Genomic DNA, 15,818 nt, shown 5'->3' with positions numbered 1-15,818 from the left:
GGCCACATTGATTGATGTGACACAAGTTTCTCTGGTATTAACAAGAGGAGTAAAAATTCTGATCACAGAAAGGGTGTCTCATTGAGGAGGTACCATTGAAAACCCCTCCCCATATGAATTTCATGTTGAAAGTCTGATGCATGTTGGCAATTTGGTCTTGAGAATGCATTTTCTCATAGAAATAATCAGTCATGATTATATTCCCAGGCCAGTCCTCAATAGTCTATTTATTCCATTGTCTTCCTGAAGAAGTATTCTAATATTCTTTAGCTGTACTTAAGCATCATTGATTATACTATTTCTACAGTAAAATTAATTCTGCCTTCCAGTAATAGGAACAATTATTCCTAACCTATAGGAATACCACCAGAGAAGGGGAATGGCAGAACTCTCTTGCCCTTAATGGTAGCAGCAGTAGTAGCTCTACTCTTGGAGACAGGAAAGGCAACTCTTTTGATCACAGTTCTGAAACAGCAATTCAAGACCATTAAATCTTAGAGTTGGAAAGGACCCCAGAGAACTTATCCAAACCATATCTCACTGAGAGTCTCCTCTGCAATGATGAGCTTTCAATCAGATTTTGTTTGAAGTATTCCAGTCAGGGGTAAGTACTCCCTCCCACAGCAGTCCATTCCCCTTTCAGATAACTCAAATCCTTAGGAAATGATTCCTCACATGGAGTCTAAATCTATCTTTCTGCATCCTCCACCCACTAAAACTGGTTTTGCTCTATATGTTTGATCAGGGAAAGTAAAATTCCTTTTCTATAGGACCATCTTTTAAATAAGGGCTCTTCTTCCCCTACTCAAGTCTGTTGTTGGCTAAGCATTCCCAGTTTCTACGTTTGAGCCTCAACTTGTAGTGATCTCAAGGACCATCATCATCTTACCCAATTCTCCTCTGGATATTCTTTAACTTATCCAAAGAAATGCTATACCAAGGATGAATCAGGACACAATGAAAAAGAAAAGGACATTATGATCCTGTAATACCAGAAGGGTGAGTTGCCTTGACCACATGTCTTTCCAATGTATGTCCCATATTAGACTAATTTAAATGTGTGCTCCCTCTTCTCACTGATACTGTGTGTAGCTGTTGGTGAGTATATTCAAGATTAATGGAAGGAATGGTTGTTACTATTTTCTTATGGTGACATCCCAGGAAATGTCTTGTCTTTGACTTAATTGCACCTATTGGAAGACCGTTTAAGGGAAGTATGCTGGTATGAGCTCATGAGCTATGGTTTTAGAAGGGCAGACCAATAGAGTACCTTGAAACTTGTAGTAGCTACACCTGGACCCCTGTGAGTGTGAGTTTGTTTTTGAGGGGTAATCCAGAGAGGGTACAATGTAAGTATGTACAGAAATTAAGTAAATTGCTACCAAGTAAATGCTAGCTACAGATAAATGACTCTAGTTGAGGGAGGAGGTTAATGAAAGATTTTTTGTGGCAGCTTATCGATGTCATTCCTAAAAGACAGAAGCCAGAACTGAACACAACACCATAGATTTGGGTCTGCTCAGGTCAGAGGACAATGCCATTGCAACTTCTCTTGTCCTAGACTCTAATGGTTTTCTCAGAGTAGCTTAAGAAACTATTAGCTTCTTTTCTGTCCGTGTCACACTTTACTCATATTAATCTTGAATTCAGTTGACCTCTCACCTAGATATTTTTCAGAAAAAACCGATACTTTAGTCAAGCCTCCCTCATCTTGTACAAAGTTAAGTTTTTGGACCTAAGTGTAGGCCTTTGCATTTATCGTTATTACATTTATTTTCTTTTGGCTCAATGTTACATAGCACATTACCTTGTCTTAGCAATTATTAGAATATTTCAGGGCGTATTCCTCCCCACTTTTGCTTGCATACGGATCTTTCAAAAAATCAAAATTGGCAAGTTGATATTTTGTTTTATAATATGTGTAATATATGCATACATACAACATGCATGGTTTTTATCTGACCTCAAGATTCTGGATTCAGACTAAGTTAAAAAGAACCATTCTATTAAGGCATTGGGATAAATTTAGCAACAACAGATATTTTAATAGACTTGTGAATTTCTGCATTGATGTAGAGGTTAAGTGACTTACCCAGCCTATGAGATGGAGAACTCACATATGTTCTCTAAGAGTATAACTCATTACTAGATTTCTCTGTGTCAACTCCAACACTTGATCCTATGTGGCTGTTATCCATGTTTTCTTTGAAAAAAATCTACATATTATATAATGAATGTATGGGAAGGATTTGTTTTATCTCATCTTAGAATATCATTTTTGAATCCTTCAATATGCCTGTTTTCTCTTATCTTTAACATAAGACTAATTGATCTCTTTTTGGGGTCATCTATGCTTTTGATAATGATTTTCATGCCACTTCTCTAATGAAAGTCGTTGTTCAAAATGGAATGCAGTCTTATGCCCATCATGTTTCTTCACTGCCCTTTGGTCTCATTATACTTTTTCTGATTGATAACACTTAAGAATTAGTGAGAAATGCATTGAGATGTACCTACATGTGTATTTCTCTCAGTCTTACTCTTTCTAGATGTCTTTTAAAAAATCAATACTTTTCAATGGTTGTTTCAGCTATTTAAACATTTCTAATTTGGTTTAAAAACATGAGAAGTGAAAAAAAGATCTAGTATCTCTTTTCATTGACAATGTTTATGAGAATCCTCGTTCAGACTGCACACATACAGACACACAAATTAGGACTGTACCCCAACTTTAGTCTTGAGGAGAAATAAAAAAGCTTCTTTGATGATGAAGATCTAACCTTGCACATTAAGTTATGATATAACCATCACTTATTAGGCATATGTGTAAGGTCATGATGGTTAAGGACAGAATGGTTCCCAAAGGCAAGGAAGGTTCAGACGAAATAGGTTCTAGGGCACTATGGCTGATCATAGCATCCCTCCCTCTCTTAGGCCTGACAACCCTGGTCACAATGTCTTGTATCCTCAAATACTTCTTTTCCTATAATGGAATGTTTAGAGTGGATGTCTACACATCCACTAGTGTAATCTAGTCATACTGTTTCCACTGACCCTTGATGTCTAGCTTCTTGAGCAAATGGGGTTTTGAGGCAGAGGCTTCTCAGTTATCCTGCTTTTACTTTATGCCATAGTTGAAGGAGAAAATACAGAGAAGACTATAATCTTGTCAGCTAGCTTGAAAATAGGTGTTACTAGTCATAAGCAGATCAGGCAAGAATAGGTCATCTTCTCCCTGGCTGCTGTTTCATTCTCCATTCCTTCTTTTCCCTTTCTTGTTGTCCAATCCCACACAGTGAAGTCTTTAGGACACTTATTTCAGATATTTTACTATACTTCTCTCTATATAGTATATGTGTATAGTACATTCCTCTATACTATGCCTTTCCTCTGGGACAATGCTCCAGGTAGTAGGAGAGAAGTTAATAGTACCTTAGACTTTCATTCAAGGCAGAAATGCAGGTCTTTGGTAGAGTGGGCTAGTGTGAGTTCTAAGAAGAAACTTTTGAGTACCTTGGAGAGCTCCATGTAAGAAGGGTTAAAAATCCTTTTCTCCTAAGAATTCAGGGCTTGGCCTCACTGTTAAAGGGGATCCACCTATATATGTTGGACTTTTGTTTTGAGGAACAGGAGAATTATCTTCATTCAATAACTCCTCTCTTTCTTATCCCCATACCATGTCTTCAAAGAGTTTCCTGTCTCTACATGATTTGGGAAGATCACACATTTCTTGTCTGCTTTGAGACTCTTGTTTCCTCTGAGGATTTGGCAGTCAGGCTGAAGATTCACACTCAACATTATTAGATGATCCATCATGTGGGAGTGTGGAACAGGATTAGTTCTCTTGGGGCATGGTCTTTGCCGAGGGTTTGTACTCTGGAAGTTGATGTTTTAGACTGAGGATTAAAACTTGATCATTCCCACCCCCCCCTCAAAAAAAAAATTGGGGACTGGCAGAGTCACCAAAGAGGCATAAACTCTAGGTTGCCCATTGACAAAAGGCTTGGCTTGAACAACCACAGAGTGGACACATAGTAACTATTTTATATAACTTTAGCATGGAGCTGGTTTCTCCTTTCATACTATTTATAGAGTGAAAACACTCCTAATAAGAGAATCCAAACTTTTCCTCATAATAGACACCAAATATATCTGCACATTGGAACACTGAGTGCTCTCCACAAATGAAAAAAAATAATAGCAATTGTAAACGGCTGGCTCTAGGATTCCGACTCTTAACGCCTTATAACATGGAAATGAAGAACCACTGATCCATGTTGGCCACAAGATTAGTTTTCACAGATGGCTGAGAACGTAGCATATGAAAGGACATATATATCCTCTTTAGAACAAAGCGGACACACAGAACAGCATATGGTGGTGTTATTTTAATCATAGAGTCTTTACCAAAGAATAATTAATGATAAAATAGACATTTAAAACACATAAAACATCCACTTATGGGTCTTATTTATGGCATGTACATCATTCCCTTGACTCCATTTTTTTCCATGTTATTAGGTTGTCAATATTGTGATTAGGGCTCACAGTTCTTAAAGGCCAGATTCTGAAACAGAAGATTTTATACTTATATTAATGTATAACATCCAAACTTGCTTTCATCAACCATGTTATTTAAAAAACAATTATGTTAGATAAACAGCAACTAAAAGAAAATTAGTTTGCATTTGGAAATTTGGATGATTAAATCTCATTACTTTCTCTAGTGCACTTATCATGTAACGTATATTTTAGCTTTCTACGTTGAGTTCATATTCCTTCTTCTCCTCTTCCCTCCATTAATGGAATATAAGCTCCTTAAGGGCAGGAACCTTTTACAAATCTAAGTATTAGCACATGTTTTACAATGCCCATGTGGCCCATGACATTCCAAAGTGTAGCCTGAATCAGTTAAAATGTAATTAATTTAACAAAATTAATAAGAATACAATAAAACTCAGGTAGCATTAACATTTAAAAATGAAGTTAATATGCATCCCTGAGGATCCTTATATATAGATTATAGTCCCCTTTCTATTTGAATTTTATGACATTGCTCTAGATATTAGGGAATTCATGTTTGTTGCACATTTATATGATTTCCTAAATATACTATGATATTTTAGTTTATATGACAATTGGATAAAAATAAAGATGTACCAGGAAGCGCTCCATCACAAAGCACTTACAAGTTCTTATTATATGCCAGGCAAGTACATTTTATTATCGCAGTAGGGTTTTCTAAGGTCACTTGGATACATGAAAGCAGATTTGAACTTTCTTTGTAGGAGAGCAACCTGATCAAGTGGAATCCTACTTTGAGAGCTGAAAGGGGCACAGTAGTGTAGTGGATGTCATGCTGCACTTGGAGGCAGGTAGAACGAGGTTCAGATCTCACCACTTATACCAACCATTTGTGTGATCCTGGACAAGTTTGTAGAGTCTCTTCATGCCTCAATTTCGTTTGTGGATGTTCATAAAAATGTTCGTAGATCTAGAACATGAAGGGACCTTAGAGTTCATCATTTTCACCTCTCCATTGACTCTATGATCCATTGACACTGTCTTTCTTTCTGTTCGTCACACACAACACTTCATCTCATCCATTCTGGGTCTTTTCACTAGCTGCCTCTGTTCCTAGAATATTTGCCCTCCTCATCTCCACTGCCTGACTTTCTTGACTTTTTTCAAGTATCAGCTCAAATACCCCCTTTATTTATTTTTTTTGGCTTAAAACTAGGGATTTTTTATTACTATTATCTAATATGATATTTATGTTTATATATATTTAGATAATGTTTATAAAATGCTCAGCATAGTAGGTACTTAATAAATGCTTATTCCCTTCCTCCTCTCCCATTGTGTAAGATTCCAGACTAATGAGAGGCGGTGGAGGGAGGTGGAGAACTGGCTTCCCTTGGGTAGTTAGATGGGATCCTCTACCTTGGGTGGACATTGTGATGGACATACTTGTAATGGCAACCAAGAAGTCCAGGAGTCAACTAATACCACCTTTATAAAGAAGTCTTTCCCACTCCCACTCCCTGGCACTGCTAATGCCTTCCCTCTGAGATCACCTCGCATTTATACTTTATACATCTTGTACATACATGACCATTTGGACGATATTGCCTCAACTAGAATGTGAGTTCCTTGAAGACAGGGTCCATTTTTCTCCTTTTCTTTGCACCTTCAGTGTCTAGCATGTAGTGTTTAATAAATGCTTCCTGACTGACTGATCTAATTTCTTTTTTTCCCGTACTAGATGCCATCATGAGAAGCCCTCTTTTCACATTTATTTTATTCTTACTATGTGGAATAACACAAGCATTTCCTTTTACAAATAAGAAAGATGAGACTTAGGGATGTTAAATGACTTTCCCAAAGGCACACAGTTTGTAAGTGTTGAAGATGAGATTTGACCTCAGATCCTTTGACTCTATAACCCCCCAATAATTAAAGCCTTAGTACCTACTTCATAGACCTATTGGAAAGGTAAAATGAGACAAAGTAGATAAAGTGAGTTGGAAACTTTCTATGTTAGGAAGAGACCTTTAAGGTCATCTAAGTCCAACCCCCTCATTTCAGAATGAGAAAATTCAGGTGTGGGGAAGGGTGATGAGTGATACAAGATTATGTAGGAAAAAAGCAGCAGAACCAGGATTTGAATCCAAATCCTCTCCCTCCAAATGTAGAGCTTTCCTCACTATCTCTTCCACAGTGAAATCATATTCAGTCTTATCAATCCGTCCTTCCTATAGGAAGCTGTCCAATAGGACCAACCCACTGCCTTTAGCCCTGGTACGCACTGGCCTACTTGCCGATGCTACAGTAGTTTCTAACTCCAAAGTTTTCAGCATCCTTCTCCCTTGCACATTTTGTGAAGCATTCCAATGAGCACATTACCCTGTGTGCCTTGCCTTAATGGGCTCTCAGGAGGAATGGAAAAGTCATGTAGATCCTGGTTTCTTAGAGAGAGATCCCTTTCGGTGTCTCACAGTGAATGTTTGGTAATTCTATTTCTCTGGCTAAGCTTCTTTATCATTAAAGTAGAATATAAAACAGAATTGAAAGGAAAGTAGAAACCCACAAGTTCCTTATGCAAAGAGGCCTCCAAAGAGGGAGGAGATGCTAACAGATGGTAATAAAAATGTATAAACATGTGGTGTACCCAGAGTATTGTAAAGATTCTTTTGCCTTCCCAGTGTTTCAGGTGAGACTTTTATTTATGATCTAGGGGATGGTGCTGTGCTAACTAACAAGGAAACCCATGATTTATGTCTATTTGTGGTCTCTATTCCATCCTACAATTTTCAGTCTTACTATTCCTATCCTGGACAATCCAGGAAGGGTAAAACTCAAAGGACATGTGAGTCATATTTGAGTAACAAAATGGAATTGGAAAAGATTTGAGGAAACATGTAACCAAGATGGAGGTGGTTTGTAAAGGATTCTTGTGGGGGAACACCTGTGGTTAGTCAAAACACAGAGTCTGGGTAACAAAGGAGAAAGTATACTTTGAAGAACTTTACCTTTCAAGTAAAGCCTTTTATCAATATCAGATTATATGCTAGGATAGGGTAGTGGACGTAGCATTAGATATGGTATTAGATCTGGGTTTCGGTCTTGGCTTTGCCACTGTTAGCTGAATAAACACAGGCATACCCTTAACCTCAGTAAGCCCTAGATCCTCATCTGTTAAATGTTGATAATAACTTTATAATCTGTTAATGAGTACGTCATATTGCAGATGTTGTTCACAGATGTTTGCATTGATCAGATGATAACATTATAACAAAACTGGAAATAATCTTGCTCTGATGAGAGAGAATCAGCTTGGCATAGTGGCCACAAAGCCAGGAGATATGGGTTCAAACTCTGTATCATGACCCTGGGCAAAATCATTCAACATTTTGGTGCACTAAACAACTTTCTAAAGTCATAAATTGCAGAGAAGGTACCAATCCACAATAAGAGAACTCTTCTCATCCTAGGATTTTTATATATATATATGGAAAAAATCACAGGAGCAGTTCTTATCCCTATCCTTGTCATTGATGAAGATAGGGAAGGGAGGAGAGTGGCATTGCACAAAATAATTTGGTTGGGGAAATTGGGGCTCAGACAGCAGTGTGTTCATAAATACTTAACAACTGGCTCTCTGAGGAAAATATATATGTAAGAAATGCATTTAAGATTAATCTACATTATTAGCATTCTCCTCTTAAGCTAGAAAATAGGATTTGTGTATTTCCAAGTTGTAAATGCCCTCAATGAAAATTTAATAATCAGCTCTTGTGAGCTGGTAAGAGCTGGCTCCAGCATATCCCTGGGTTTAAAGGACAATTTGACTGCTAGTACTGTCTTACTGGGAGAATTGTGCAATAACATGGACGGGTAGAGAACTGAAAAATGAAGCAGGGGGACAGATTGTGGAATAGAAGAGATGGTCTCCCAATTAGGCAATACAAAGTTAATCACTGTTTCCGCCATGCTAGTTATACCTTTGAAGTATGGCTGATTTTACAACAGCTTTATTTGTAATAGTAAGTCCATCAAACTCCCCCAGAACCAAGAATGAAAGCTACGTGAATGTGCAAAGATTGGGAAAATGGCATAATAATTTATAGCATAGCAAAATCATGTAATATTGTACTATACAATGTATATGAAGTAATATGAATTTATGAAGTATAAAGAAGGCAGGACTGAAAAACACTATACTATAGCTGTACTAAGACAATATAAATGATGGTTGTCAGAAGGCAGGGCATGGTCTACAGAGAGAAAATCAATTAAACAACACACAGAAGCAAACAAAATATTGTTTTTAATAAAAACATTGTTATTATTCATTAATTGAACTTGGTCTGGACTTGTGATATCATCTGTGTATGTAGGGTACTCTTGGTGAAGCAACTCTTTATCCCAAGTCAGACCAGCACCTGTTTTTGGAATGTCGTTGGGGGCCACTAGAAGGGCCATAGAATCACAGAATCACAAAATTTTGGAGTTAATAGGGGCCTTACTTGGTCCTTCTAGTTTAAGACACATACCAAAGGCATCCCCACTACAATATAAACAACAAGTGGTGCAGTCTCTGCTTGATGACTTCCAAGGAGAGGGAGCCCATTTTCTTTTGAGCCAATTTTATTGCATTCATTTTAGTACGACTCTAATTGTTAGGAAGATTTTTCTTTCAATCCATTCTTATATGTCATGGATTGAAGGCCCTTCCCCATCCTGGTTGCCTTTATCAATATACCTCTTACAGTGAACTAATCACAATTTCCCAGGTGGGCTTTGATGATCAGTGAATACAGTGGAAATATCATCTCTCTCTTTTTAGAAAATGGCTGCCCCATGGTCACACAGATATGTGTCAGAGGTGAGCCTTGAACCCAGGGTTGCCTTGCTGACTCTAAGCCAAGCTCTTTATTCAAAATTCTACATTGTTAATTTGGAGTCTGTTCCTTCCTCTCACCATTAAACATGTTTATAGCTTTATGTGTGATTTTTTTGTTGTATTTTTGTATTGTAGGTTATTAAATTTATATTAATTGAAATAACTAAAATAATGATAACTGACATTCATATAGTATGTTGGTATTCTTTATGACACTCACATTAATGCATGAATGAATATTGAAGCATTTAAAAAGGACTGATTATGTGCCAGACACTGTGTTAGGCACCAAGTATTCAAAGACATAATTGAAATAATTTTTGATATCAAGGAACTAATAGGGTGAGACAAAATGTACGTTGGCATGGTGGCCAGGGAAGGGTGTTTTGACCTAGGAAATCATGGGGATGGTGAGTTTAGCCCTAGAGAAGACTACTATCATGACATTTCAAGATGCAATGATTACATAGTAGAGTTGATATGATTATGATTCAGAGAGCAAGAGGTGTAAAATTAGGAAAGGCTATGCAGATGGAATGGTAGATGGCAGCATGCCTGAAGTGGATGACTGAATGGGATGTGAAGTATGGTCTGGGGCTGGATAACCATTGGGATAAGAGAGTTTATACTCACAGACTCATCAATCAAAAGAGTTGAGCCTTAGGGAGGAGCTCCAAAACTGAGTGGTTAAATGAGGCAATAGGATGGGGTGGAGAAGAGGGCAATGGGGAGACAGCCCCTGGAAGTCCAGCTCAGAGGATACTCTTCTAGGTGGGAAGGAGAGAAGCAGCAGAGTAGTTGGTAAGATACCCTTGCTGGATGGATGACTAGGTGGGATGAACCTTTATTGGATTTAGATCTGAAATGAAAAGGCTGATTTTGCCAGATTCATGAGAACAGAGTTGTCATCATTGCTTCAGAAGATGACTGAAGACTCTCTTTTTGTTTCTCTGGATCTTTTGGTATATCTGGTACAAAAACAAATGATGCTCTACACTTCTCAAAAAGAATATGGGCAATAAAAGAAATCAGTCTCACTAAGATTCTCATGAACTTTGTCAAGGAAGACATCTGCTTTTCCCCAGTCCTTTAACCTCTATGATTCTCAGTTTCCTCCTCTGTGAAACAAGAGGGGGAGAGAGAGAGAAGGAGGGAGGGAAAAATAGAGGGAGGGAGAGAGAGAGACAGAGAGACAGAGAAGAAAAAAAGAGGGAGAGGGAGAGGGAGAAGGAGAGAGGAAGGGAGGGAGGGGGAAAGAGAGAGAGAGAGAGAGAGAGAAAGAGAGAGAGAGAGAGAGAGAGAGAGAGAGAGAGAGAGAGAGAGAGAGAGAGAGAGAGAGAGAGAGAGAGAGAGATCATGATTTCCAAGGTTACTTCTAGAATTCTACTTAGGCTTCTAGGATTCTACTTAGAATCCAATCCTCTAGACTACTGGCAGCTAGCTGGCACTAGGTCCAGACTCAGGAAAACCTGAGTTCAAATTTGACTTCAGATTTGATTTCAGACTAGTTGTGTGACCTGGGTAAGTCATTTAACTTCAGTATGCCTCAGTTTTCTCAAATGTAAAATGAAGATAAAGAATAGTCCCTACCTCCCAGGGTGTTTGGGAGGATCAAATGAGAGATTTGTAAAGTTCTTAGCACAGTGCCTGGCACATAATTGATGTTGTATAAATGCTACTTAGAACATTTTTTAACTTGTATCCTAATTCACTTAAAATACCAGGAAATTTAATATCTTGAACTCTTCAGTGGGCATATCCTAGCAATGGGAGCCAAACAACATCAGTGAGAAGGGACTAAGAAACAGATGTAGAGATATTACATTTTGTTTTGCCTTTACATACTCCCCACTCCCAAAAAAACATACATACATATCATTACTAAACCAAAACCCTTGTTGAAATGCACACTCCCTAAATTACTATAGATCATTGAGAGGCTTCTAGACTCTCTAATGTAGTATGACCTTACTTTTACTCTCTAAACATTTTCTTTACTTAGTTTTACTTAACCTTTTCACAATCTAGGTTCCTTGAAAATAATATGTGAATCAATTTTTTGGGGAGGGGGATCACTAGTTGGCTCAGGACATAGAGCACATGCCCTGGTCAGGAAGACAAGCTGCAGGACCCGGGGCAAGTCACTTAACCCTATTTGCCTCAGTTCCTTCTCTGTAAAATGAGCTAGAGAAGGAAATTGTAAACCACTACAGTATCTTGTCCAAGAAAACCCCAAATGGGGTCACAAAGATTTGAACATGACTAAAGAAAAGGCTGAACAATGACAACAATCTTCTTTGGATTTTTCATTTTTTTGGGCTGGATGAGAGCAACCCCACCATAGCACTCACTAGAATTCCTGAAATTGATCAAAACTTTTCAATGTCGTATGACTTGTGTGCATTCATTATTTTAGTTTGGTGGGAACTTGGGTTAGGTAAGTTAGAAAATGAATTCTGATATAAATAAATACATAATGAAAAAGTTTAGAGTGCGTTCCTGGATTCCATGCCAGGAATTTCCCGGACCCAAGCTTCATGGTAAAAGTTTTACACCCATCTAATCACCAAGTCAAACTTGTAATGGTATGTTCAATTTATGACAGTAAGAGTTTAACAAAGGTGGTTGAATTCATGGTAGCAGAAAGTTGGACAGAAAGCTAAATTATGAAAGATCCAGCTTTTATCTAAGCACAAGTATTAGAAATTATAGCCAAAGGAATGTAGAAAATGACTAGGTTAATTGCTTTTTTTCAAGTTTGATAGGTAGCGCAATACTACCCTCTTTTAAAGGACATATTCCATATTCCACTTTTCATTTGAGCACATTTTAATGTGGGTTTGAAATATTTTGTTGTAGTTCCTATCCCCCTCTTTGAAACATTCCATAATCGATCTATTTATTTACACGAAAGAAAAGAAACCTTCATGTAATGGAAACATGCATGACTTTTTTTCCTACCAACTTGCTCCTGAAAGCAAATGACAGGTTTCTTATTTAGCTCCAAGTTTCATTTGCTTAAAATGAAAAATGTATTCTTAAAACTAAATAAAAAAATATCACATTATCAGTATTTCTGGCAGCAAGTGAATGAATACTTACTTTGAATAGATCCATCTGAATGGCCACTCCATAACTACAGTGTTTTGTTAGAAAAGTATATTAAAAAGTAGAAACAGCATCCTGAAAGAAGAATAGGATAGAAACAAAGTATAAAATATGTAATCGAAAAAAGGAGCCTTATCGGGGAAAATCTTGGTGAAACTTTAAATGGGAAAGTCACACAAACCCCCAGATTTCTATATCCTTTTCAGTGAATAATTTACTTTCTAGATGAGATTCACTAACATTATTGCAGGATAACTATAATTGAAAATTATTAAAGCTGTATCTTTATTGCATTTTAAAGCCTCTACATTTTCTGTTTGACCAGGTCTGCTACATCATTAAGTGTTTTCGGGGAAAGTCGACTCTGACTTTCCTGTGGAATAAAGAGCAGGGCCCCTAATTGCTTTCTTGTTTCCCACAAAGAAGCTAATATGATGGACTAAATGTCAGGAATAATAAGACAAAATGATGGTGTACACCCTGCTAAGAGAAAATAAAACATCTTTTTTTATGTAAACTGTCACCAGAACCTAAAGGAAACTCTTTGCTCTTTTCCTGCCCTGATTTTGAACTGGTTCATTAAAAGCATTTTTTTTCATATGGATAACACCCACATTATTCTATAAAAAAATGTTAAGAGAAATCTTCAATTAAGCGGGTATTGTTGTATGAAGGTTTTTTCCCCAGTTGCCTGGTAGTTAACAATGTGATCTTCCCAAATTTGAATGGTTAAAAAAAATGGTATGACAGTTTAAAGTGGATGAGAACTAGCTTTAAAAAAATAAAAGCTCAAATTTGGTATTATTTATCCAGTGCTTCTCAATATGCAGTCATGTGGAAAGTCTGGGACGTTTCCAAGAGAAATTAAATGGTAACGCTGATCTTTTTGACCTCGAGCTGATTGCAATAGGAAGGCCCAAAAAACTTTGTTAAGGTGCAGATGACATACCTGTCAGGAGCGACGTTTGGGCTTCTTTTGTAGCTGAAATTGAATAAGGTCTTAGGAGTCTCGGATGTCATGTCCCTTTTCTGGAATTTCTTTTGACCTGTTTGGTGAGAAAGGACTAAGAAAGATTTCCTTCATGGACACTGTGGAGAAAGGGGCCTTGTACCAATCTCATTGGACAATAAAATCCCATTAAGGGTCAGAATGTGTTGTGAGGGGGAAGTGATTCTTCCATATTACATTTGGTCACATTCCAGAGCTGAGGCTAGGACTCTTGCTTGGTCCAATAGGATAAAGCCCTATATCCTTTTATGACACATAAACCATAGAACATTGAACATGGAATATGTCTAAACATCCCCCAGTTTAGAAAAAGAAGAATCTCAAATGCTTCATAGTTAATGACTCTTGGAAAATTAGCTGCTAGAAAATATGTTCTCTAGGGAATTTCTCTATAAGCAGTTAGGCCAAGTACGCTGTTGAAACCAAGGAAATCACCCTGCGAGTGAGGGGAAAAGTGGTCTGAATGAAGCCCACTGGCTGTCTGTATTGATTGAGTTTGCCAGACGACTCCTCTGCTCTCCCCTTTACTTTGCCTGCGTAGAAACAAGTGTAGTCTGAGGATTTGCTCCATTGCTCAGGGATGCCTGCTAACCTCAGAAGTAAGGCACATATTGTAATATCCTTCCAACAAGTTGCCCTCAGGGACTACATGTCCTTTTGACTGCCACTGTTCTGCTTGAACAGGGATTTATGAAAATAGCGTGTGGGACCCGGGAGACACACAGGTGCATTATATCTGCTAGCTGGCGGAGGCAAAATGATTCCCTCAGATACTCAGGCACAGTGGGACTCCCCGGGAGGGACTCGGGAGGATTGAGGGTATAGTATGCCCCAGCATCCCTGTGTGAAGGCTTCTTTGTTAACAACCCCAATCAACCTGGCTATTTAATAGAGATTATTGGTTCCTCTTCTTAGGAAACTTGCAGAGATTTCTGTGTACCTCCTGAAAAACTGGAACAACTTCTGCTATTGGGATTTCAGAAATAAGTTATTCAACCTACATAAGGAGTATTTTCTGCATCCAGGGCTCCTGAATTCTCTTCAATATCTATGTTAGGTCCTATCCCAAGAACCTATAGAATATCATTTTATAATCTGTATGTAACTACAATGGATTGGAGAGGAAAATTCTTTTTTTAAATTTTTTTTTCTAAGAAATGGGGAAAGATAATCCATTAACATGAAGTAGTGGGGGCAAGTTCTGGGTTGAAAAAGTACCTGGGTTTGAATTTCTGATCTTCTATTGAAAAAACAGTGTGACCTTGGGCAAGTCTAGCATCCGGCCCTATTCCTGGCACGTTTGTGGACCAGAACTATGATTTTATTGGTATAGGAATTAGCTCTACCAATGCAGTTAGTACCAACCTTGCAACTCACAGTCTTTGCGTGCTCACTAGGGCACTGAGCAGTCAGGACATACCAGAGAAAGGACTTGAACTCACATTTTCTCACTTAGAGCCCATCTCTCAAATCAATACGCCACACAGTCTCTCACCATAGAAGGTAATGAATAAATTAACAAATATTAATTGTATAGTTGACTTAAATCCTCCGGACTCAGTCTTCTAATCTGCAAAATGGGGGAACTAGACTAGATGCCTCCAGAGGTCCATTCCAGCTTTCAATCGATGAAGCTATGAAAACATTAAATATTTTGAACCAAAATAGAAATTCAAAACCATTTCTCCAAAGGTTTCTCACTGAAACTCATTTCCAAAATATCCACTAGGTTTAATTTTCATACATAATGTTTTCATTAGCATTACTTAGGGACAACTTGGAATGCTGAGATTATTAAGTAGATTTTATTGAAGGGGAAATTCCCCCCCCCCATTCACATGTATGAATGGGTTGAAATATACATTCATACTCAGTCACATATGTATAATGAATGGATCTGCATATACCAGTGTTTCAAAAAAAATCGTGTGTTCTTTTGTCAGAATTGTTAAAAAAACTCACATATATTCTTTGTAGTTATGTTAAATATAACTTCAAGTTCCATTCATAAATGTCCAGTGCTTAGATTTTTGTTATTATTTTTTAATTTCCTGCATCAGATTCAGGTCTTTGATAAACAGTACAGACAAACTGAACGCTGCAGGATGGGGCCTGGCAGTTCTTCAATAAAGGCCGTGTGGTTTCTCCGTCAGTGTCTTCCTCTCCCTGACAGCTGCTTTGTTCTTTGGCAGTCAGATTTTCTAGTTAACACATCAAAAGTGTATCTGTGTACACCAAGTACTGAGAAAACAGTTCAAAGAGGTAAGAGATTCACTTTTAACTCTTCGCTACATT

At 37.7% G+C, this 15,818-nt stretch overlaps 2 long non-coding RNA genes across 4 annotated transcripts in view; one reads left to right on the top strand and one right to left on the bottom strand.

The window, feature by feature from the left end:
• LOC140497579 (uncharacterized) overlaps window positions 1-15,818 on the top strand; it is a 69,779-nt gene that overhangs the window by 36,279 nt on the left and 17,682 nt on the right. For all 3 annotated transcript variants that reach the window (XR_011964736.1, XR_011964735.1, XR_011964737.1), the window contains one exon: window positions 15,584-15,785. This is a non-coding gene — a long non-coding RNA (uncharacterized lncRNA). The remainder of the gene's footprint in view (window positions 1-15,583; window positions 15,786-15,818) is intronic.
• Window positions 4,382-13,725, bottom strand: LOC140497578 (uncharacterized). The gene is made up of 3 exons (XR_011964734.1): window positions 13,464-13,725; window positions 12,509-12,589; window positions 4,382-4,567 (listed from the first exon to the last, which is right to left on the bottom strand). It is a non-coding gene; the product is annotated as an uncharacterized lncRNA (long non-coding RNA).

This window comes from Notamacropus eugenii, chromosome 3, assembly GCF_028372415.1.
Source record: "Notamacropus eugenii isolate mMacEug1 chromosome 3, mMacEug1.pri_v2, whole genome shotgun sequence".
Taxonomy (NCBI): domain Eukaryota; kingdom Metazoa; phylum Chordata; class Mammalia; order Diprotodontia; family Macropodidae; genus Notamacropus; species Notamacropus eugenii.
The sequence above is the reverse complement of the archived record's forward strand: the minus strand, read 5'-3'. Positions and strand labels throughout refer to the sequence as shown.